The sequence below is a fragment of the Globicephala melas genome, chromosome 18, assembly GCF_963455315.2.
Source record: "Globicephala melas chromosome 18, mGloMel1.2, whole genome shotgun sequence".
Classification (NCBI taxonomy): domain Eukaryota; kingdom Metazoa; phylum Chordata; class Mammalia; order Artiodactyla; family Delphinidae; genus Globicephala; species Globicephala melas.
Genome location: NC_083331.1, coordinates 16,263,099 through 16,287,200, shown reverse-complemented (window position 1 = coordinate 16,287,200; position 24,102 = coordinate 16,263,099). Strand labels below are relative to the sequence as shown.

At 43.6% G+C, this 24,102-nt stretch overlaps 1 protein-coding gene and 1 long non-coding RNA gene across 3 annotated transcripts in view; one reads left to right on the top strand and one right to left on the bottom strand.

The window, feature by feature from the left end:
• The window catches only part of FAM124A (family with sequence similarity 124 member A), a 108,558-nt gene that overhangs the window by 35,182 nt on the left and 49,274 nt on the right, over positions 1–24,102 (top strand). The gene's annotated exons all lie outside the window — the stretch shown is intronic.
• The window catches only part of LOC132593858 (uncharacterized), a 116,047-nt gene continuing 93,272 nt past the window's right edge, over positions 1,328–24,102 (bottom strand). For both annotated transcript variants that reach the window (XR_009559804.1, XR_009559805.1), the window contains one exon: positions 1,328–1,538. This is a non-coding gene — a long non-coding RNA (uncharacterized lncRNA). The remainder of the gene's footprint in view (positions 1,539–24,102) is intronic.

Sequence of the window (24,102 nt, the reverse complement as noted above, 5' to 3'; positions counted from 1 at the left end):
GTTAGCACACATACAGAACATTTCCATCATTGCAGAAAGTTCTGTGGATAGCGTTCTTCCAGAAATAGGCCCCCATTTTGGTTTTGAGTTCTCCAGCAGCAAAAACAGAATGGAAAATCAGCAGTGATACAATTTAGAATCCATGAGGCAAAAATAAACTATGCTCCAGATGCACAACTATTCCAGGTTCTGCGTCCTGGGAGCAGCGTTGCTCCCACCTTCTCGTGTCCAGTGAGGTGTTGGCAGCCTGCCCTCAACTGTGCTCTGAACAGCTGCATCGAGGCCTCGCAAGGCTTTCTTCCACGGAGCCTGCAGGGTGGGCAGGGTGCCCAGCCAAGTGTCGTGCAGCAAAGCCCCTGCACAAAGGGAGGCTGGGCAAAACAAGGTGGTCCCTGCCTGCAGCTCCTGGGGCCTTGGCTGACTCCCAGAGGGAGGGACACACCTTCAGAGAATCTCCCCAAATTTGTTTCTCTCAGCTAAGCTTTTGGTAGATCGGGAGGGACAGTGAGCTTGGCTTGCTTCTTTCCAGCCGAGTCCCTGGAGTACACCTGTTCCATACAGCTGGTAAAGGACGGAGTCATATGTCTTGCAACTCAGCCAAGCTGGGTTGTATGTTGATGTCTTCTTTTTTTTTTTAATAAATTTATTTTATTTATTTATTTATTTTTGGCTGCATTGGGTCTTCGTTGCTGTGTGCTGGCTTCCTCTAGTTGCTGCGAGCAGGGGCTACTCTACGTTGTGGTGCGCAGGCTTCTCATTGCAGTGGCTTCTCTTGTTGTAGAGCATGGGCTCTAGGCGCTCAGGCTTCAGTAGTTGTGGCTCGCGGGCTCTAGAGCGCAGGTTCAGTAGCTGTGGCGCACGGGCTTAGTTGCTCCATGGCATGTGGGATCTTCCCGGACCAGGGCTCGAACCCATGTCCCCTGCATTGGCAGGCAGATCCTTAACCACGGCGCCACCAGGGAAGCCCTGTTGATGTCTTCTTAGGGAGCTCTAAGGAGCCTGACAAGGACACAGGCCTCAACTATAGGCCACTGCCTCCCTTGGAGGTCTTCCACGGGAGTGCCAGGGGCAAGGCCAAACTCCTTAAGAAGTGATTTGGGGTCCATCCAAACACAGAGAAGCACAGTTGAGGACCCAAAGGTCAGTTTCACAAAGAGAATGCAGCTGCAATTTTAGGCTGGAAAAATGTGGAAAGCAGGTCACTCCATGTCTTTGAAGAGGTAAGGTAATTTAACAGTGGCCTCTAAGCCTTTGGAAGACTTCTTCCATAGAGGATGGTCGCCAGCTGTCCTTTGCATCCTCATAAGGCAGAACAGGGAACTGGCTTAAACCAAAGGTTTTAAGTAGCATTTAAAAGACAAGAAATCCTGACACGCAAAATTGTTACCAGTTGAAAGGGGCTGCCACGTTCAGTCTCGAGGACTGTCTTCACTGGAGAGCTTTTAAGATTTCATTCACACCAGCTCATTTACTTGTCTTCTTCACCCAGCGAGGAGATTGTCTAGACAGTCAGTCCCGGAATACTGGGGCCATCAGCGCTGTGAGGACAGGGAGATGGGTGCTAATGAGGATGCAATTGAGGGACTAAGTGGGCTTCACAGACTTTTAAAATATTTTTAATTGCGGTAAAATACACATAACAATACACATAACGATAAAATTTACTGTCTTAACCATTTAAAAATGTATGGTTCAGGAGTGTTAACTACACTCACATCATAGTGCAACCGTCACCACCGTCCATCTCCAGAACTCTCTTCATCTTGCAGAACTGAAACTCTGTCCCCATTAAACAGTAACGGCTCATACCCCCTCCCTCCGGCCCCTGGCAACCACCATTCTACCTTCTGTCTCTATGAGCTTGACTGCTCTAGGAATCTCATATAAGTGTGATCATACAGTATTTGTCTTTTCGTGTAACTAGCTTATTTCACTTAGCATAATGTCCTCAAGGTTCATCCAAGTTGTAGCACGTGTCAGACTTCCTTCCTTTTTAAATCTGAGTAATATTCTGTTATGAACGTGCCACATTTTGTTTAGCCAGTCACCTGTTGATGGACAGGTGAGGCGCTTCCACCTTTGGGCTATTGTGAATAATGCTGCTGTGAACATGGGTGCAAATACCTCTTTGGGTCCCTGCTTTTACTTCTTTGGGGCTTGTACCCAGAGTTGCAATTGCTGGGTCACATGGTAAGTGTATGCTGACTTTTTTGAGGAGAGGAGCTGCCATACTGTTTTCTGTAGTGGCTGTGGCATTTTACGTTTCCACCAGCAACGTATGAGGATGGGACGTGTTTTTCAAGAAAGCAGAGAGAGGCCTGCTCTTTGTTTGCGGGGTACAGTACACCGTATTCTGCACTAGGCGATAAAGAGGGTGATGGTTGGAAAGAATTGAGCAAATACTGAAGTGAGGCATTGACGCTTCACCTGACACGCTCCAGATCTAGACTCTACAGCAGAAATTCTTAACGTGCTGTCCTTGGATCCCAAGCACAACTTGTATGCATGTGGTTATGCGCATCATCATAAAAGGTACATCATATCATGTCTCTCAAAATTAACTCTCCAAAGGGTTCCCATTCTCTGGCAGCCCTTCTAGATGTTCACCAAGGCCCAAGGCTTTCCATCAGCGGCTCACCTCTCTGGCTTTATCTCGCACTTCTCTCCCTTCTGCTCGCTCTGTGCCTTCCACGTTGGCCCGCTTTCTCTTCCTCAGATGCAGCAAACTCATTCCTGCCTCAGGACCTTTGCACCTACTGCCTGGAATGATCTCCTCCAGGATCTTCACATGGTTGGTTCCTTCTCATCATTCAGGTTTCAAAGATGTCTTCCCTGCCCACCCCACCTAAAGTAGCTCCCAGATAGCCTCCTGACCAGTTACCTTACTTCTCCACTGGACAGCTAGAAGGTCCTTTTAGAACGCAAGCCAGATCATGTGACTCCTGTGCTCAGAACCCCCAGGGGCTACCTGTCCCATCTCCCGTGCAGTATAAACCAGTTTCCTCGCAGTGGTAGGTTGCCTCCCTGCTCTGCTCTTCTCCCATCACTCTGCCCCAGCCACCCTGGCCTCACTCTTGACCCTTCAGAACATCCTGTGTCTGCTCTGTCCCTCTGCCCACCATCCAGCTGGCCACCTGGCTGTTCCTTCTCCCCCACCTCGTCAGGTCTGTGCTCCGTGTCCCCTCCCTAGCAAGGCCTTCCCCGGCCGCAGCATGAAGAGCACCTCCCTCTCCTGTTCCTGCACACACGGACATGCCGGCAGCCGTACTCCTGCCCTGCTTGCCTTCTCCCCATGGCGCCATTCCCTTTAACTGACTGCATGTTGACCGAATAGAGGCTTGTCCGTCCCTCCCACCAGAACCTGAGCACCTGGAGGGCAGGGACTTTCCCTGTTTTCCCCACCGTTGAGTCCCTAGTGCCTCTAATGCTGTCTGGCACACATTAGACACTCAGTGTTGAACGAATTTGTTAAAAAAAGGAGACAGAAGGGGAGAGAGGTGGGGACGTGGGGCTGTTCCGGGCAGGCCCACGGAGGCGGCTTGAGCAGGGGGAGAGCCCTGGCTGGTGGTTAGAAGCAGAGGAAGAGTGACCAGGGCCCAGAGGAGGGGACTGTGACAGAAGGCGCCCGTGGGAGGACTCCTTGGGCCACAGTGCCTGCTGGCTGATGGCAAGGGGGACTCCGGTGCTAAACGCAGGGCAGGGGGCAAAGAGGATGAGTGGGTGGCCTCCCCCCACCCCTCACGTCAGGCTGGGGGCCCCAGAGAGAACAGTGGCCATGCTGACAGGAGCCCTTCTCCTGCTGAGCCCCTCTTCTCCCAGGAGAGGTGGGAGAGTAAGGGGTGGGTCAGCCAGCATCTCTGGGAGGGCCAAACGACACACGCGACAACGTAACACTGTCCCCACTGCAGGCTGGGCACCTCTGCTTCTAGCTGCCAGAAACGGACACAGACCGTCTCCAGTCGGTCAGCTTCTTGTCTGGGGAGGAGCTTATGCAGGGAAGAGTTTACCCGAGAAATAATAATGGTGTGATAGTGAATATTAATTGCTTGCTTAGGAGCTGCCACACTGGAGGCTAAGTGCACTCTAATACCTTCCTTCCTTAACCCACTCAGCGCGTCTACAAGCCGGGGACCACCCGTACCCCCATCCTGCAGACGCACACCCGGAGATGTAGGTCAGTAGCTGCCATGCCCAGAATTACCAACGGCAAATGGTGAGACTGGGAGCAAACTTGGGGACATTTGACTCAGGAACCCATGCTGGCTGTGCTGTTCCCTATTCTTTTTCTTTTTTTTTTTAAATAAATAAATTTATTTATTTATTGGCTGCGTTGGGTCTTCGTTGCTGCACATGGGCTTTCTCTAGTTGCGGCGAGCGGGGGCTACTCTTCGTTGCGGTGCGTGGGCTTCTCATTGCGGTGGCTTCTCTTGTGGCGGAGCACGGGCTCTAGGCGAGCCAGCTTCAGTAGTTGTGACACGAGGGCTCAGTAGTTGTGGCACACGGGCTCAGCAGTTGTGGCTCGCAGGCTCCAGAGCGCAGGCTCAGCAGTTGTGGCGCACAGGTTTAGTTGCTCCGCGGCATGTGGGATCTTCCTGGACCAGGGCTCAAACCTGTGTCCCCTGCATTGGCAGGTGGATTCCTAATCACTGTGCCACCAGGGAAGTCGCACGTGCTCTTCCCTATTCTTTTCCGAGGAACACAGCCGGGACCTGGGTGTTCCCTCTGCCGGCACCTCTCAAGCTTCAGCAGACCTGAAAATCACAGATCCCTGGGCTCCGCCTCCAGAAACTCGGATCTAGGAGGTCCAGGGTGGGGCCCGAGATCCTGCATTTCTAACCAGCTCCCAGGTGCTGACGTCTGTAACATCCTCTCTACATGTGCACCGGGCTCAGGATATTCTAAGCAGGACTACCCAGTTGTCACTTCATGTTTGATAAGCACTGCCTGGGGCACATTCCCTTTTTAAAAATTATTATAACCGTACTTAGTAGCAGGCTCAGGACAGAATGTCAAGAGTACAAGTCACAGTATTGTGATGGTCATTCACAATTTAAACTACATGCATCGAATCATTGCTGCACACCTGAAACAAATATAATGCTATATGTCAATTATATCTCAATTAAAAGAAAAAAGAGTACAAGTCACAAGAGGTGTCTGTAAGATGAGCTCAGAGCTTCCTGAAACTGCTTGTATCCTGTTCCCAGCCCCAAGTGCAATGCCCAGCAGCTACTCAGTACACGTTAGCTTGTCCCTCCTCCCCCTTGGTCTCTGGTGTTCTCAGGGCAGGTGCAGTGACCCAAGGGGCAGGGCATCCGCACGTGCAGGCAGGGAGGGGTTTGAGTGAATGGGAGGCCATCGGGCACGCCAGCATGCCACACCCGCCCTGGGGTTTTTTCAGTCAACCACGTTGCCTGCACTGGCTTAGTTTATCTGTGCAGATTGCCCAGGCTGGCTGAAAGTCACCCCTAGAAAATAATTTCCCGGAGCATCGTCTGAGTTTGCTATTCCCGCAGAATGTGTAAGTGACATCATAGCTCTTTCAGGCCTGGAAGGAAGAGTAATTTGCTTTTAGGTTAAAAAAGGAAGTGAACTATGATTATAGACCTTGGCAGGACTTGGAATCAGATCTTTGAGGCAGAAGAAGGAAAATGAGGAATTTTAGTCAGTGTTTTCTGCTCTCAGTCGCAGAGCAGCTTTCCCCTGTGGCTTGCCTGTCTCACTTGTCTCACTTAGCATATTTAGTTTGGTCTGTCCAGGGCTCTGCTTCCAAAGGGGTTTGGTTTGGTGGTGGACCTGGAAGAAAGGGCTGCTGTTTCTGCATGTGGCAAGCGACTACCAGCAGGTAGGGCCAGTCCCCTGCAGGCCGACCGCGTGGTGCCTGTAGGTAAACTGCAACAGAAGGGGACGGTCCAGCGCTTTGGGGAGCTGGTCAAGTTAGCAAACACTTTGAATATCTCCTCTCAGTCACACGTGGTACTGGAGATGGACAGAGATGAACAGTAGAGTCCTGTGCTCCAAGTTCATGACGGATCCCAGACCATTCCATGGAGTGTGACATGCAAGCTGTGGTACAGCAAAGTGGGGTGCAGAGGGTGTGCCCCGGAGGGGCGCCTCCCTCCAGGCCTGGGGAAAACAGGAAGACCATAGCAGAAGCCTTCTGGAAGCCAGCAGTTAGGAGTTGGGTCTCTAGATCCCACCGATCTAGACCACATCCTGTTTGGACAGCTCTGAGTGGATGGCTGAACCTTCAAACACTGGGCCAAAAAACCTATTTTAATTTCCACTGAATTTTCCTCTTGTGTTAATATATTTTTTGTTAGCTCCCAATTAGGCATCCTTTTTTATTGATGTATGGTTGATATACAGTATTATATAAATTACAGGTGTACAATATAGTGATTCACAATTTTGAAAGGTTATACTTCATTTATACTTATAAAATATTGGCTGTATTTCCTGTGTTGTACAGTATATCCTTGTAGCCTATTTTATACCTAATAGTTTATACCTCTTAATTCCCTACCCCTATGTTGCCCCTTCCCACTTCCTTCTCCCCACTGGTAACCACCAGTCTATTCTCTATATCTGTGAGTCTGCTTTTTTGTTATATTCACTAGTTTTATTTTTTAGATTCCACATGTAAGTGATAGCATATAGTGCCTTTCTGTTTCTATTTCACTTAGCGTAATGCCCTCCAAGTTCATCCATGTTGCTGCAAATGGCAAAATTTCATTCTCTTTTATGGCTGAGTAGTAGTCCATTGTATATATGTATACTGCATATTGTTTATCCATTTATCTGTTGATGGACACTTAGGTTGCTTTCATATCTTGGCAATTGTGAATAATTCTGCTATGAACATAGGGGTGCATATCTTTTCAAATTAGTGTTTCTGGGTTTTTTGGATATATACCAGGAGTGGAACTGCTGGGTCATATGGTAGTTCTATTATTAGTTTTTTAGTTTGATGTTTTCATTTTTAAAGTTGTTATTATATTTTTATTAGAAAGTAATCAAACCAAATTACCTAAAATATTTTTGGAAATTAGAGATTTTTTAAAAAAATAACTCTTCTTACCACCATAACAGAGCATCTTTTGTTCCATTGGTCTATGCATGTGTTTTTATGACAGTACCATACTGTTTTGATTACTATAGCTTTATAATACAGCTTGAAATCAAGAATTGTGATGACTCCAGATTTGTTTTTCTTTCTCAGGATTGCTTTGGGTATTCTGGGTCTTTTGTGGTCCCATATAAATTTTAGAATTTTTTTTTCCATTTCTATAAAAAAACTGCTGTTGGAATCTTAATAGGGATTGGATTTAATCTATAGATGTTTTTGGGTAGTATGAACATTTTAACAATATTAGTTCTTCCAATCCCTGAACACGGGATACCTTTCCATTCATCTGTGCCTCCTTCAATTTCTTTCATCAGTGTCTTGCAGTTTTCAGTGTACAGAACTTCACCTCTTTGGTTAAATTTATTACTGAGTATTGTATTGTTTTTGATGCTATGAAGTTTTTATGACTTTTTATATATAAAATCATGGCATCTGCAAATAGAGACCATTTTACGTCTTCCTTTCCAATGCTGATGGCTTTTATCTTATTCTTGCCTGATTGCTTTGGCTAAGACTCCTGTACAGGGTTGAATTGGAGTGGTGAGAGAGGGAAGCATGGTCCTGTTTCCAATCTTAGAAGAAAAGTTTTCAACCTTTCACCAGTGAGTATGATGTTAGCTGTGGCGTGTTATATAAGGCCTATGTTATGTTGAGGTATGTTCCCTCTATACCTAATTTGTTAAGAATTTTTAACATGAACAGATGTTGAATTTTGTCAAATTCTTTTTCTGAATCTATTGAGATTATCACTTGATATTTCTTTCATTCTATTAATGTGATGTATCATATTGATTAACTTCCATGCATTGAACCATCCTTGCATCCTGGGACAAATCTCACTTAATCATGGTGAATGATCCTTTTTATGTGCTGCTGGATTTGGTTTGCTAGTGTTTTTTCTTTTTTATTGGAGTATAATTGCTTTACAATGTTGTGTTAGTTTCTGCTGTACAGTGAAGTGAGTCAGCTATATGTATACCTATATCCCCCCGCCTTGGACCTCCCTCCCACCCCACCCCCATCCCATCCCATCCATCTAGGTTGTCACAGAGCACTGACCTGAGCTTTCTGTGCTGTATAGCATGTTCCCCCTAGCTATCTGTTTTACACATGGTAGTGTATATATGTCAGTCCTGATCTCCTGATTTGTCCCACCCTCCCTTTCCCCCTCTGTGTACACATGTTGGTTCTCTACGTCTGTGTCTCTATTCCTGCCCTGCAAATAGGTTCATCTGTACCATTTCTCTAGATTCCACATATATACATTAATATACGATATTTGTTTTTCTCTTTCTGGCTTACTTCACTCTGTATGAGTGACTCTAGGTCCATCCACATCACTACATATGACCCAATTTCATTGCTTTTCATGGCTGAGTAATATTCCATTGTGTATATGTACCACATCTTCTTTATCCATTCATCTGTCATTGGACATTTAGGTTGTTTCCATGTCCTGGCTATTGTAAATAGTATTGCAATGAATATTGGGGTACATGTGTCCTTTTTAATTATGGTTTTCTCAGTAGATATGTCCAGTAGTAGGATTGCTGGGTCATATGGTAGTTCTATTTTTAGTCTTTTAAGGAACCTCCATACTGTTTTCTATAGTGACTGCACCAATTTACATTCCCACCCCTGGTATAGGAGGGTTCCCCATTCTCCACACCCTCTCTAGCATTTATTTCTAGACTTTTTTTTTTTTTTTTAAGCTGTATGTGGGCCTCTCACTGTTGTGGCCTCTCCCGTTGTGGAGCACAGGCTCCAGACATGCAGGCTCAGTGGCCATGGCTCACGGGCCCAGCTGCTCCACGGCATGTGGGATCTTCCCAGACCAGGGCACGAACCCACGTCCGCTGCATCGGCAGGCGGACTCTCAACCACTGCACCACCAGGGAAGCCCTGTAGACTTTTTGATGATGGTTATTCTGACTGGTATGAGGTGATACTTCAATGTAGTTTGGATTTGCATTTATCTAATAATTAGTGATGTTGAGCATCTTTTCATGTGCCTCTTGGCCATCTATATGTCTTCTTTGGAGAAATGCCCAGCCCCTCCGCGGCCTGTGGGATCTTCCCGGACCGGGGCACAAACCCATGTCCCCTGAATCAGCAGGCAGACTCCCAACCACTGCACCACCAGGGAAGCCCTTCTGCCCATTTTTTAATTGGGTTGTTTGCTTTTTTGATATTGAGCTCCATGAGATGTTTGTATATTTTAGAGATTAATCTTTGTCCGTTGCTTCATTTGCAAATACTTTCTCCCATTCCAAGGGTTGTCTTCATCTTGTTTATGGTTTCCTTTGCTGTGGGAAAGATCTTAAGTTTCATTAGGTTGCATTTGTTTCTTTTTTGTCTTTATTTTCATTACTCTAGGAGGTGGGTCAAAAAAGATCTTGCTGTGCTTTATGTCAAAGAATGTTTTTCCTATGTTTTCCTCTAAGAGGTTTATAGTGTCTGGTCTTACATTTAGGTCTTTAATCCATTTTGAGTTTATTTTTGTGTATGGTGTTAGTGTTCTAATTTCATTCTCTTACATGTAGCTGTCCAGTTTACCTAGCACCACTTATTGAAGAGGCTGTCTTTTCTCCATTGTATGTTCTTACCTCTTTTGTCATAAATTAGTTGACCATATGTGCCTGGGTTTATCTCTGGGCTTTCTATCCTCTTCCATTGACCTATATTTCTGTTTTTGTGCAAGTACCATTCTGTTTTGATGACTGTAGTCTGAAGTCAGGGAGCCTGATTCCTCCAGCTCCATTTTTCTTTTTCAAGATTGCTTTGGCTATTCTGTGTCTTTTGTGTTTTCATACAACTTGTAAAATTTTTGTTCTAATTCTGTGAAAAATGCCATTGGTAATTTGATAGGGATTGCATTGAATCTGTAGATTGCTTTGGGTAGTACAGTCATTCTCACAATAGTGATTCTTCCAATCCAAGGACATGGTATATCTCTCCATCTGTTGGTGTCATCTTTGATTTCTTTCATTAGTATCTTATCTTTTGTGAGTACAGGTCTTTTACCTCCTTAGGTAGGTTTATTCCTAGGTATTTTATTCTTTTTGTTGCAGTGGTAAATGGGATTGTTTCCTTAATTTCTCTTTCTGATTCTTTGTTGTTAGTGTATAGGAATGCAAGAGATTTCTGTGTATTAATTTTGTATCCTGCGACCTTACCAAATTCATTGATTAGTTCTAGTAGTTTTCTGATGGCATCTTTAGGATTTTCTATATATAGTACCATGTCATCTGCAAACAGTGACAGTTTTACTTCTTTTCCAATTTGGATTCCTTTTATTTCTTTTTCTTCTCTGACTGCCGTGGCTAGGACTTTCAAAACTATGTTGAATAAGAATGGCGAGAGTGTACATCCTTGTCTTGTTCCATTCTTAGTGGAAATGCTTTCAGTTTTTCACCATTGAGAATGATGTTTGCCATGGGTTTGTCATATATGGCCTTTATTATGTTGAGGTAGGTTCCCTCTATGCCCAATTTCTGGAGAGTTTTTATCATAAATGGGTGTTGAATTTTGTCAAAAGCTTTTTCTGTATCCATTGAGATGATCATATGGTTTTTATTCCTTTATTTGTTAATACGGAATATCACATTGATTGATTTGCATATATTGAAGAATCCTTGCTTTCCTGGGATAAATCTGACTTGATCGTGGTGTATGATTCTTTCAGTGTGTTGTTGGATTCTGTTTGTTAGTATTTTGCTGAGGATTTTTGCGTCTGTGTTCATCAGTGATATTGTTCTGTGATTTTCTTTTTTGATGATATCTTTGTCTGGTTTTGGTGTCAGGGTGATGGTGGCCTTGTAGAACGAATTTGGAAGTGTTCCTCCCTCAGCAATTTTTTGGAATAGTTTGAGAAGGATAGGTGTTAATTCTTCTCTAAATGTTTGGTAGAATTCATCTGTGAAGTCATCTGGCCCTGGACTTTTGTTTGTTGGAAGATTTTTAATCACAGTTTCAATTTCAGTACTTGTGATTGGTCTGTTCATATTTTCTATTTTTTCCTGGTTCATTCTTGGAAGCTTGTACACTTCTAAGGATTTGTCCATTTCTTATAAGTTGTCCATTTTATTGGCATATAGCTGCTTGTAGTAATCTCTTATGATCCTTCATATTTCTGTGGTGTCCATTGTAACTTCTCCTTTTTCATTTCTAATTTTGTTGATTTGAGTCCTCTCCCTTTTTTTCTTGACGAGTCTGCCTAAAGGGTTTTTAATATGATTTATTGTCTCCGAGAAGCAGCTTTTAGTTTCATTGATCTTTGCTATTGTTTTCTTTATCTCTAGTTCATTGAATTCTGCTCTGATCTTTATGATTTCTTTCCTTCTACTAACTTTGGGTTTTGTTTGCTCTACTTTCTCTAGTTGCTTTAGGTGTAAGGTTAGGTTGTTTGAGATTTTTCTTGTTTCTTGAGGTAAGATTGTATTGCTATAAACTTCCCTCTTAGAACTGATTTTGCTGTGTCCCATAGATTTTGGATCATTGTGGGGTTTTTTTGTTTGTTTGTTTTTGCGGTACGCGGGACTCTCAATGCCGCGGCCTCTCCCGTTGTGGAGTACAGGCTCCAGACGCGCAGGCTCAGTGGCCATGGCTCACGGGCCCAGCCGCTCCACGGCATGTGGGATCTTCCCGGACCAGGGCACGAACCTGTGTCCCCTGCATCAGCAGGCAGACTCTCAACCACTGCGCCACCAGGGAAGCCCCAGATCATTGTGTTTTTATTGTCACTTGTCTCTAGGTATTTTCTGATTTCCTCTTTGATTTCTTTAGTGATCCACTGGTTATTTAGTAACATATTGTTTAGCCTCCGTGTGTTTGTGTTTTTTGCAATCTTTTTCCTGTAATGATTTCTAATCTCATAGCATTGTGGTCGGAAAAGATGCTTGATATGATTTCAATTTTCTTAAATTTACTGAAGCTTGATTTGTGATCCAAGATGTGCTCTATCCAGGAGCATGTTCTGTGTGCACTTGAGAAGAAAGTGTATTCTGCCACTTTCGGGTCAAATGTCTTATAAATATCAGTTAAATTTATCTGGTCTGTTGTGTCATTTAAAGCTTGTGTTTCCTTATTTATTTTCTGTTTGGATGATTTGTCCATTGGTGTAACTGGCATGTTAAACTCCCCTACTGTTATTGTGTTACTGTTGATTTCCCCTTTCATGGTGGTTAGCATTTGCCTTATGTATTGAGGTGCTCTGTGTTGGGTGCATAAATATTTATAATTGTTGCTTCTTGTTCCTGGATTGATCCCTTGATCATTATGTAGTGTCCTTCCTTATTTCTTGTAACAGTCTTTAAAGTCTATTTTGGAGACTTGCTACTCCAGCTTTCTTTTGATTTCCATTTTCATGGAATATCTTTTTCTATCCCTTCACTTTCAGTCTGTATGTGTCCCTAGGTCTGAAGTGGGTTTCTTGTAGACAGCATATATATGGGTCTTGTTTTTGTATCCATTCAGCCAGTCTGTGTCTTTTGGTTGGAGCATTTAATCCATTTACATTTAAGATAATTATTGATATGTATGTTCCTATTACCATTTTCTTAATTTTGGGGGGTTTGTTATTGTAGGTCTTTTCCTTCTCTTGTGTTTCCCACTTAGAGAAGTTCCTTTAGCATTTGTTGTAAAGCTGGTTTGGTGGTGCTGAATTCTCATAGCTTTTGCTTGTCTGTAAAGCTTTTGATTTCTCCATCAAATCTGAATGAGATCCTTGCTGGTAGGAGTAATCTTGGTTGTAGGCTTCTCTTTTTCATCACTTTAAGTATATCCTGCTACTCCCTTCTGGCCTGCAGAATTTCTGCTGAAAAATCAGCTGATGACCTTATGGGGATTCCCTTATATGTTATTTTTTGCTTTTCCCTTGCTGTTTTTTTTTTCTTTGAATTTAATTTTTGTTAGTTTGAGTAGTATGTGTCTTGGTGTGTTTCTCCTTGGGTTTATCCTGTATGGGACTCTCTGTGCTTCCTCGACTTGGGTGGCTATTTCTTTTCCCGTGTTAGTGAAGTTTTCAACTATAATCTCTTTGAATATTTTCTCAGACCTTTTCTTTTTCTCTTCTTCTTCTGAGACCCCTGTAATTCGAATGTTGGTGCATTTCGTGTTGTCCCAAAGGTCTCTGAGATTGTCTTCAATTCTTTTCATTCTTTTTTCTTTATTCTGCTCCTTGGCAGTTATTTCCACCATTCTGTCTTCCAGCTCACTTATTCATTCTTCTGCCTCAGTTATTCTTTTTTTTTTTTGCGGTACACGGGCCTCTCACTGTTGTGGCCTCTCCCGTTGCGAAACACAGGCTCTGGATGTGCAGGCTCAGAGGCCATGGCTCACGGGCCTAGCCACTCCGTGGCATGTGGGATCTTCCCAGACCAGGGCACGAACCCATGTCCCCTGCATCAGCAGGCGGACTCTCAACCACTGCGCCACCAGGGAAGCCCCTGCCTCAGTTATTCTTTTACTGATTCCTTCTAGTGTATTTTTTGTTTCATTTATTGTGTTGTTCATCTCTGTTTGTTCTTTAGTTCTTCTAGATCTTTGTTAAACATTTCTTGTATTTTCTCAATCTGTGCCTCCATCCTATTTCTGAGACTCTGGATCATCTTTACTATCATTACTCTGAATTCTTTTTCAGGTAGGTTGCCTATTTCCTCTTCATTTATTTGATCTTGTAGGTTTTTACCTTGCTCCTTCATCTGTGACATATTATTTTGTGATCTCTTTTTTTTTTTTTTTTTTTTGATAGGGGGGATTGTGTTCCTCTCTTACTGGTTGTTTGACCTGAGGCTTCCAGCACTGGAGTTTGTAGGCTGTTGGGTAGAGCCGGCTCTTGGTGCCGAGATGAGGACCTCCAGGAGACCTCACTCTGATGAATGGGGTCTGATCCCTGGGGTCTGAGGTTCTCTGTTAGTCCAGTGGTTCAGAGTTGGAGCTGCCACTACAGGAGTTCAGGCGTGCCCCCCAGGTTGTTAACCAAGATCCCACAAGCCATGCAGGCAGAAAAAGAAAAAAAAAGGAGCAGAACAATAATATAGAGTAAAAAATAAAATAAGATTAGAAAACTAACAGATATGTTAGAAAATATATATATAGATGAAACAACAACTGGAAGGTAAAACAGAACCACAGTAGCAAAAAAGAGGGGAAAAAAAAAGAAAGCCAGGAAGGGCCTTGGCTGTGGGGGGTGGGGTTTAGGTGGGGACAGGGCCTATGTTTAGGACCCACAGGGCTGGAAAAACCCCGGCTCGGGGGTGGGGCTTAGGCTCAGCACAGCCAGAGTGGCCCAGGAGTGCCTCTGGCCTCAGAGGGCAGAGGACCAGGTCCAGGACCCCAGCAGGCTCCCTGGGCCCAAGTGGGCAGGGAAAACACTAGGCACATTTCCCCCAATCCTCCAGTCCTGGAGGGTCCCTCACCATTGGCCTCTCCTCTTCTTCCCCCCCACTCCTATGCCCCTAGGACCCATGTGGTCGGAGGGGGCCCCAGAAGGCAAGGGACCAGGCCCGGAAGCCCAGCAGGCTTCCCGGGGCCTAAGTGGGTGGGGGAAATGCCCTCCACACGTCCCCTCATCCTCCGGTCCTGGAGGGTCTCCCTCATATCCACCTCTCCTCCTCTTTTCCCCTCCTCCCTCCTTCCTATGCCCCTAGGACCCATGTGGCCAGAGGGGGCCTCAGAGGGCAGAGGACCAGGTCCAGGAGCCCAGTAGGCTTCCTGGGGCCCAATTGGGCAGGGGAAACACTAACCATGTTCCTCCCTGATACTCTGAGCCCCCAAGGGTCCCTCAAGGCATGGGAACCCCTCCCCTCTCCCAGCCACCCCTCAGGGGCACCAGTCCCGTCTGGCCTCCACTTCTCCTATCCCCCTCTCCCCCGCCATGTCCTACTTGGTCACTCAGGGGTTCCTCCCGTCTCTTTGGGCATCGAGGTACCCCACCAGCATCTGGTAAGTGCCCTAGCTGTGGGGAGACAGGAACTCCGTGTCCTCTCACTCCGCCATCTTTGCTAGTGTTTTAGTGAGAATTTTTACATCAGTATTCATTAGGGATGTGGCTTGTAGTTTTCCTTTCTTGTAGTGTCTGTTTCTGGTTTTGTTGTCAGGGTAATGCTGGCCGTATAAAATAAGTTTGGGAATGTCCCCTTTTTTTCACTTTTTTGGAAGAGGTTGAGGATTCACATTCATTCTTTAAATGTTTGTTAAAATTCATTAATGAAACCATCTGGTTCGGGGGTTTTCTTTGTTGGAAGATTTTTGATTACCAAGTCAATCTCCCTACCTAAGTGGTCTGTTCACATTTTCTGTTTCTTTATGATTCATTCTTGGTAGGTTGTATTTTCCTAAGAATTTTTCCATTTCTTTTAGATTGTACAGTTTGTTGGCACATACTTTTTCATAGCAGCTTCTTACAATCCTTTGTATATCTATGATATCAGTTATACTGTCTCCTCTTTCATTTATAACTTTTAATTTGGGTTCTCTCTTTCTTTGGTTTGTCTAGCTAAAGTTTTGTCAATTTTTGTTTATATTTTCAAAGAACCAACACTTAGTTTTGTTACTCTTTTCTCTTGTTTTCCTGTTCTTTATTTCATTTATTTCTGTTCTAATCTTTATTATTACCTTCCTTTGGCTAAACTACGGTTAGTCTTATCTTTTCTAGTTCTTTGAGGCATAGACTTAGGTTGTTTATTTGATATATTTCTTGTTGCTGTATAGGTGTTTATTATTGTTAGGAACTTTCCTCTTATAACTACTTTTGCTGCATCCCATAAGTTTTAGTATGTTGTTTTCATTCGTCTAAAGGTACTTTTCAATTTTCCCTTTGATTTATTATTTGATCCATTGGTCTTTCAGAAGAGTGTTGTTTAATTTCCATTTTTTTGAGGGTTTTCCAGTTTTCCTCCTGTTACTGACTTCTAGTTTCATGCCACTGTGGTCAGAGAAGATACTTACTATGATTTTGATCTTCTTGAATTTGCTAAGACTTATTTTATGGCCTAACATATGATCTATCGTAGATAACGTTCCATGTGTGTTTAAGAAGAATGTGTGTTCTGCCGCTGTCAGAATGTTGTGTATGCATCTGTTAGATCTATTTAATCTATGGTGTTGTTCAAATTTGCTGTTTCCTTATTGATTCTCTGTCTGGATGATCTAACCATTGTTGAGAATGTTTTACTAAAAACCCCAACAATTATTTATGTTGTTCATTTCCTCTTTTGCTGTGTTAGTTTTTGCTTTATATATTTATGTGCTCCAGTGTTGGGTGCATAAATTTTAATATGGTTGTATCTTCTTGAAGGATTGACCCCTTTGTTATTATATAATGACCTGCTTTGTATCTTCTTACTACTTTTAAAGTTTATTTTGTCTAACTTAAGTATAGCTATCCCTGCTTTTTTTGGTTACCATCTACTTGAAGTATCTTTCTCCATCCTTTTTCTCTCAGTCTGTGTGCATCTTTAAGGCTAAAGTCAGTCTCTTGTAGGCAGTATATCATTGAATCTTGTTTTTTTTAATCCATTCAACCATTCTTTTTCTTTTGATTGGAAAATGCAAGCCATTTATGTTTAAAGTAATTATTGATACTTAAGGACTTACTAGTGCCATTTTGTTAATTGTTTTCTGGCTATTTTGTAGATCCATTGTTCCTCACTTCTTATTCTGCAGTCTTTTTTGTGTTTTGATGTCTTTTGGTATCAATATGTCTTGACTTCTTCATGATGTTCTTTTGTGTAATTACTACAGGTTCTTCCCTTGCAGTTACCATGAAGCTTACATAAAATATCTTAGAATTATAACACCACATTTTAAACTGATAACAATTTAACTTTAAGAGCATTCCTAAAACTTTACACTTTCATTTCTCCTCCCCTCACATTTTAGGTTTTTGATGTTACACATTTCATATTTTTTATATTGTATATCCCATAACAGATCACTGTAGTCATAGTTTTTACTACACTTGTTTTTTAACTTTTAAATTGGAGGTGTAAGTGAATTACACATCACCATTACCATATTACTGAGTTTAACTTTGACTATATATTCACCATTACCAGTGAATTTCACACTACCTTCTTATGTTTTTATAATGTTAAATAGCACCCTTTTACTTCCACTCAAATAACTCCCTCTAGCATTTCTTGTAAGGCAGGGTTAGTAGTTGATCTTCCTTATACAAACTTTTGTTTGTTTGGCAAAGTCTTTATCTCTACTTCATTTCTGAAGGAAAGCTGTGCTGGGTATAAAATTATTGGTTGACAGTTTTTTCTTTCAGTATTTTGTATATATCATCCCATTTTCTCCTGGTCTGAAAAAATTTCTGTTGAGAAACCCACTAGTAGTCTGTGGGGGTTACTTTGTATGTAACTTGTCTCTTCTCTATTGTTGCTTTCAGAATTCTTTGTCTTGACTTTTGACATTTTAATGATGATGTGTCTCAGTGTAGTCTATTCAGGTTCAACCTGTCTGGGGTCCTTTAGGCTTCATGGATCTGCATGTCCATTTCTCTCCACAGGTTTGGGAAGTTTTCAGCCATTATATTTTAAATATACTTTTTGTCCCTCTCTTACTCTCCTTCAGGAATTCTCATAATGTATATACTGTTTCCTTTTATTGTGTTCCATTAGTCCCATAGGCTTTCTTCACTATTTTTCATTCTTTTTGTTTTTGTTCCTTTGACTGGATAATTTCAAATATCCTGTCTGCTAGTTCATTGATATTTTTTCTTCTGCATCGTCGAGACCATTTTTGAAGCTCTCTATTGAATTCTTTAGTCATTGTATTTTTCACCTCTAGGATTTCTGTTTGTTTGTTTGATGCCTTCTGTTTCTTTGTTGAACTTCTTGTTTTGTTCATGCATTGTTTTCCTAATTTCGTATAGTTGTCTGTGTGTTCCTGTAGGTCATTAAACTTCTTTAAGAGGGTTATTCTGAATTTTTTTCCAGCTCTTCATAGATCTCCACTTATAGGGGTTAGTTTTTAGAGCTTTATTAGTTTCCCATGGTGATGTCCTATTTATCTGATTTTTTTGGACCCTTGATTCGTTACATTGATATCTATGTATCTGAGTGCTTTCTTTTCCAGAACTTTGCAGGGGCAGTTCTTTACTAGTTTGCTCAGCTTAGTGTTCTGGACATGTCAGCTGGTACCATACCTGGGCAGGAAGGGCTTACTGTCAGCGTCTGTTTTTGGATGAGGCCTCTGCCTGGACTCTGAGGTCATGGGGAGGGGAGTGTACCACGGGCTGTGAATACTGGATGGGACTCTTGGCTTGGTTCCCTGCCCAAAAAGACTGTAGGATGGGCTCCACGTTTGTCTGGACTCTCTAGTCAGGCTTCCTAGATGGTCGGGACTGGGTATTATACTCTGCAGTTGGCTGGGCTATGAATTAGTTTCCCTGCCTGGGGATGCAGCAGAACAGGGCCCAAGGCACTGTTTTGGGGACCCAAATCAGGCTGGACTGTGCACTGAATATCCTGGTCAGACGGGGCCTTAGTTTTGCTTGCAGACAGGGAAAGCCCTGTGCTGTGCTCTCTGTTCATGTGCCACTGTGAACAGGGCTGTGGGGTGGGCTACGTAGCTTCTCCTGTGTTCTGGTTAGGTCCCCTGGTCAGGTGGGCTGAAGGCCATATTCAGCAGTGGATGGAGCTATGAGTTAGTTTCCCTTCCCAGGCAGGGCCCCATATAGTCCCCAAGGCCGGCAAGGCTCTTGTTTGCAGATCAAATTAGGCAGAACTATATTCTAACTTCCCTGGCCTGATGGGCCAGCATCCTAGCTCTGCTGATGGGCTGGGCCATTGGCCAGGTTCTCCACTCAGTGCTGCTGTAATTGCAGTTGCAAGATGGGCTACACAGATTGCCGGGAGCTCTGGTTAGGTTCCCATCTTGTTTCAGGCTAGAGGCTGTATTCAGCTTTGGGTATGGCAATAAATGACCTTCCCTGCATGGTTGGGACTGCAGAACAGTCTCCAGGGACAGCAAGGCTCTTCGGGAATCAAATCAGACAGACTAACACACTAAGCTCCCTGGACAGATGGGGCTACCTTCAGAGGCAGAGTTGCTGGTCAGGTTCTCTGCTCAATTGCTGCTGGGACCAGGGCTGCCGGGTGAGCTGCTGAGATTCCCAGAAACTCTGTGTAGGTTTCCTAATTAGCAGAGTCGGAGGCTGCACTCAGCACTGGGCAGAGCTGCAGGTTAGCTTCTCTGCTAAGGCGGTGGGGGTGGGGAGTGGGGATGCAGAGCACACCTCCAAGCTGGAAAGACTCTTCTTTGGGAAGCTAATCAGGCAGACCTGTGCACCGAACTCTCTGCTCAGACGGGGTCACTGGCTTGTCTCTGCAGACTGGGGGAGCTGCTGGCCAGGCTCTCTGCTCAAGTGCTGCTGGTCCTTGCCATCTCCCAGGTGGTCAGGCAGGGCCCAAAGCTACCTCAGCAGTGGGCACAGGTATGAATTAGCTCCCCTTCCCGGACAGAGCAGGAGAGTTCACGGCAAGCAGCTTTGCAGGTGTTCTGGAAGGCTTTCTGGTTGGGCAGAGCCAGGAGCTACACTCAAGTACTCTGGCTGTGAATTAACCCCCTGCCTGGGCGGAGAAGAGGACTGGCTCCCAGCCTGGCAAGGCTCTTTGTTTGTGGCCTTGACTCAAGCCGGCCCACACCCCAAGCTCCCTGGCCGAACAGTGCTGCTGGCTTTGCTCTGGGGATGATCAGCTCTGCCCGCCGGACTCTTCGCTCCAGCGATGCTGGGCTACACAGCTTTGAAGTGTTCCCACCTGGCTCTCTGGTCGGCAGGGCCAGGAGCTACCCTCAGCAGTGGGCGGGCTCTGACTCAGCTGCCCTGCCTGGGCGAGAGGACAGACCCGCTACAGAGCTATGAAGGCCCTTCATGTGAGGTCCCACATGAGGCAGACCTGCGCCCTGCTGAGTTCCCTGCTCAGACCGCGCCACCATCTTGGCTCTGCACGTGGGCAGAGCCACTGTTGGGACCACTACTTGGGTGCTGCAGGTAGGAACTGAGGCTGCCAAGGTCCCAGCGCTGGTTGTTTCAAGCCCCTCCCACCTTTTCCATCATAGATCCCCAGGGTCAAACCCCACGGGTTCCGCTGCCATTCTCATGAGGCAGGACCAGAGTGCGGCCTCCCATGAAGTGACCCGCAGTGCTGGGGGAGCTGGATGTCCCTGCTGGGCTCTCTTTTCCCACTGGAGGAACCAGGGACCCAGGGGCGACCTCTCCGTGCGGTGCTGTGCTGGCCTGGAGGCGGGGCAAGGCTGGCGGTGCGTAGCTGCTCTTCTTACCCTTCCAGCGCAGTCTGTCTTGGTCTCTATGTGGAGGGGATGCTCTAGCCTCACCCCATGTTCTAGAATTTCCTCGGTGGCATTTTGCCCATGAATGGTTTGTCGACAAAAAAATTAATCCATCGATCTAAGAAAGAGATGGCAAATTTTATTCTAGCCAAGGTGAGGATTATAACCTGGGAACAGCCTCTCAGAAAAGCTCTGAGGACCGTTCCGCCGGTTAGAGGTCAAACACAGTTATATACGTTTTTGAAACAGGGCTGCACATTAAAGGATGTATTCTTGACAGTTTACACAATCCAGACCTGAGCGAGGAGCGGGTTGTGGTTCATCGTGGCCCCTTACAAGATTAAGCAGGAATGTTATCTTTTAAGGAGTTGTCTTGTTGGTGCTGAGAGAATGTTGCTCGTTACGACCGAGCAGGTATTTCTGCCGATGGGGAGTTTGGTCGATGCATAATGTGTATACACAGTGCACAGTAGAGGGTAGAGAGGAGGCCAAAGGGCAGAAAAAACTTTTTTTCAGTTTAACTTTTTCTTGTCTTGCCATAAAATATGAATTACATTTCACAGGTTGTTAATTGTTCTTCTTGGGAGGGGAGCAAAGTCAGCAACAACCTATGTTGCCATCTGGGTGATGTCACTCCTAGGAAAGGATCTAGAATAGTAATTCCGGCACACGGTGAGGTCTGTTAAAGTGCCTGCTGCTGCTGTATCATCACCACCACCACCATCATCATCAGAGCTAGGAAGCCACTTGCCCCAGGCCACAGGGCTGACGAGCGGCCTAATAAGGATTCAGATGCACAGAGGAGGCTCTGCCATTAGCTGAATTTGGTGGCCGCCCAGGGCCTCCCAGCTTCGGGGGCCTCTCTCCAGACCACAACAAAGCACCTTCCTGCCTGAGACAAGAATGCAAGATGCTTGCTTGGTACATGTGAACATCTCAGCCACATACATGGGGTTTACGTAAATTATTCTTGGAGATGAAGGCTGAAATACTTAGAAGTAAAGTGTTACGAAAGCCACAAGTTGCTCTCAAGTGGTTCAACAAAAAGCTATATATAGATTCTACTACGTATACATATTCTCATACATATATGTACACATATAGACAAACCAAATGATAAAATGCACATATAAAACATATCTGTACATTGCAGATAAAGGGAATAAGACAAAATAATATTTGTATCTAGGGTGTTCCTTCTATTCTTTCAATTTTTTTTAATATTTGAAAAGCTTCATAGTAAACATTGGAGAAAAGTACACATATTTTTTAACCATTTTAAGGGATAGTTTGGGGGCCTTTCATCTGTACAGCCCACTGCATGGACCTTGTCAGGTTTTTATTTAGAATGCATAAAAGCTATAGTATGGTAGACAAAATATCAGATAAATTCAGTGCTTCTCTACTCCTGAGTTGGATAGCTGAAGCTGCATTTCAGTCTGCATCAGTGACCAGGAATCTTCCCATGTGACCCCAAAGCCCATTGAATTAGCAGGGCTCAGTAATGCTGTGAGGATACATGTGCAGTTTGTTTATGGCAGAACTTGGTAACTAAACTTTGTGATGCGGCCGATTATGAGTGATGTGGATTAATGATTCGCAATACTGTAAGTTTACAGCCATTGTAAAAATGTGTGCAAGTAGGAATGGAAGTAGCAAGGTCAGAAGCTTGAGTTTTATCACAGTAAAAGAACTGATTCATATTCTTTTGACTGAGGCCAGTGAATCTGCCTAAGATGTTTTATTCAGGTTTGTACTTCAGGAGCTTTGATGTTGGTTTATTTCCTTGGTTTTTTTAATTGAGGTATAACTGCCAAAAAATATTAGTTTCAGGTGTACAACATAATGATTCTATATTTGTATATTGCAAAATGATCACCTCAGTAAGTCTAGTTAATATCCATCACCATACATACTTATAATTTTTTTTCTTGTGATGAGAACTTTTAAGATCTACTCTTTTAGCAACTTTCATATATGCAGTAGAGTATTATTTAACTATAATTACCATGCTGTACATTACAGCCTCATGACTTATTTATTTTATAACTGGAAGTTTGTACCTTTTGACTAACTTAACCCATTTTGTCCATCCCCAACCCCTTGCCTCTGGCAACCACCAATCTGTTCCCTGTATCTATGAGTACGGCGTTTTTATTTTTTTAGATTCCACATGTAAGTGAGATCATACAGTATTTGTCTTTGTCTGACTTATTTCGCTCAGAATAATGCCCTCAGGGTCCATCCATGTTGTCACAGATGGCAAGATTTCATTCTTTTTTATGGCTGAATAATATTCAACTGTGTGTATGTATATGTACGTGTGTGTATGTATATATACACATACATATATGCCACACCTTATTTTTAATTGAAAAAGAGTTGATTTACAATGCTGTGCCAATCTGTGCTGTACAGCAAAGTGACTCAGTTACACACGTGTAGACATTCTTTTTTTAATATTCTTTTCCATTATGGTTTATCCCAGGAGATTGGAGATAGTTGCCTGTACTATACAGTAGGACCTTGTTGTTTATCCATTCTAAATGTAATGGTTTGCATCTACCAACCCCAAACTCTCGGTCCATCCCTCTCCCTCCCCCCCTCCCCCTTGGCAACCACAAGTCTGATCTCTATGTCTGTGAATCTATTTCTGTTCTGTAGATAGGTTCATTTGTGCCATATTTTAGATTCCACATATAAGTGATATCATCTGATATTTGTCTTTCTCTTTCTGACTTAGTGTGATAATCTCTAGTTGCATCCATGTTGCTGCAAATGGCATTATTTCATTCTTTTTTACAGCTGAGTAGTATTCCATTGTATGTACATACCACATCTTCTTTATCCATTCATCTGTCGATGGACATTTAGGTTCTTTCCATGTTTTGGCTATTGTGAATAGTGCTGCTATGAACATAAGGTGCATGTATCTTTTTGAATTATAGTTTTGTCAGGGTATATGCCCAGGAGTGGGATTGCTGGATCATATAGTAATTCTATTTTTAGTTTTCTGGGGAACCTCCATACTGTTTTCCATAGTAGTTGCACCAATTTACATTCCCACCAACAGTACACAAGTGTTTTGTTTTCTCCACATCCTCACCAATACTTGTTAGTTCTTATCTGGTAGATAAGAGCCATTCTGACAGGTGTGAGGTGATATCTCATTGTGCTTTTGATTTGCATTTCCCTGATCAGTGATATTGTGCACCTTTTCATGCACCTGTCGGTCATATGAATGTCATTTTTGGAAAAATATCTATTCAGATCCTCTGCCCATTTTTAAATCAGATTGTTTGGGGTTTTTTGTTGTTGTTGTTGTTTTGCTATTGAGTTATATGAGTTCTTTATATTTATCAGATACATGACTCGTAAATATTTTCTCCCATTCAGTAGGTTGCCTTTTCATTTTGTTGATGGTTTCCTTTGCTGTGCAGAAGTTTATTGGTTTGATATGGTCCCACTTGTTTATTTTTACCTTTGTTGCCTTTGCTTTTGGTTTCAAATCCAAAAAATCACCTCCAAGACTGATGTCAAGAGCCTACTACCTATTTTTTCTTCTAGGAGGTCTATGGTTTCAGGTCTTATATTCAAGTCTTTAGTCCATTTTGAGTTCCTTTTTGTGCATGGTGTAAGACAGAGGTCCAGTTTTCCCAGTGCCATTCATT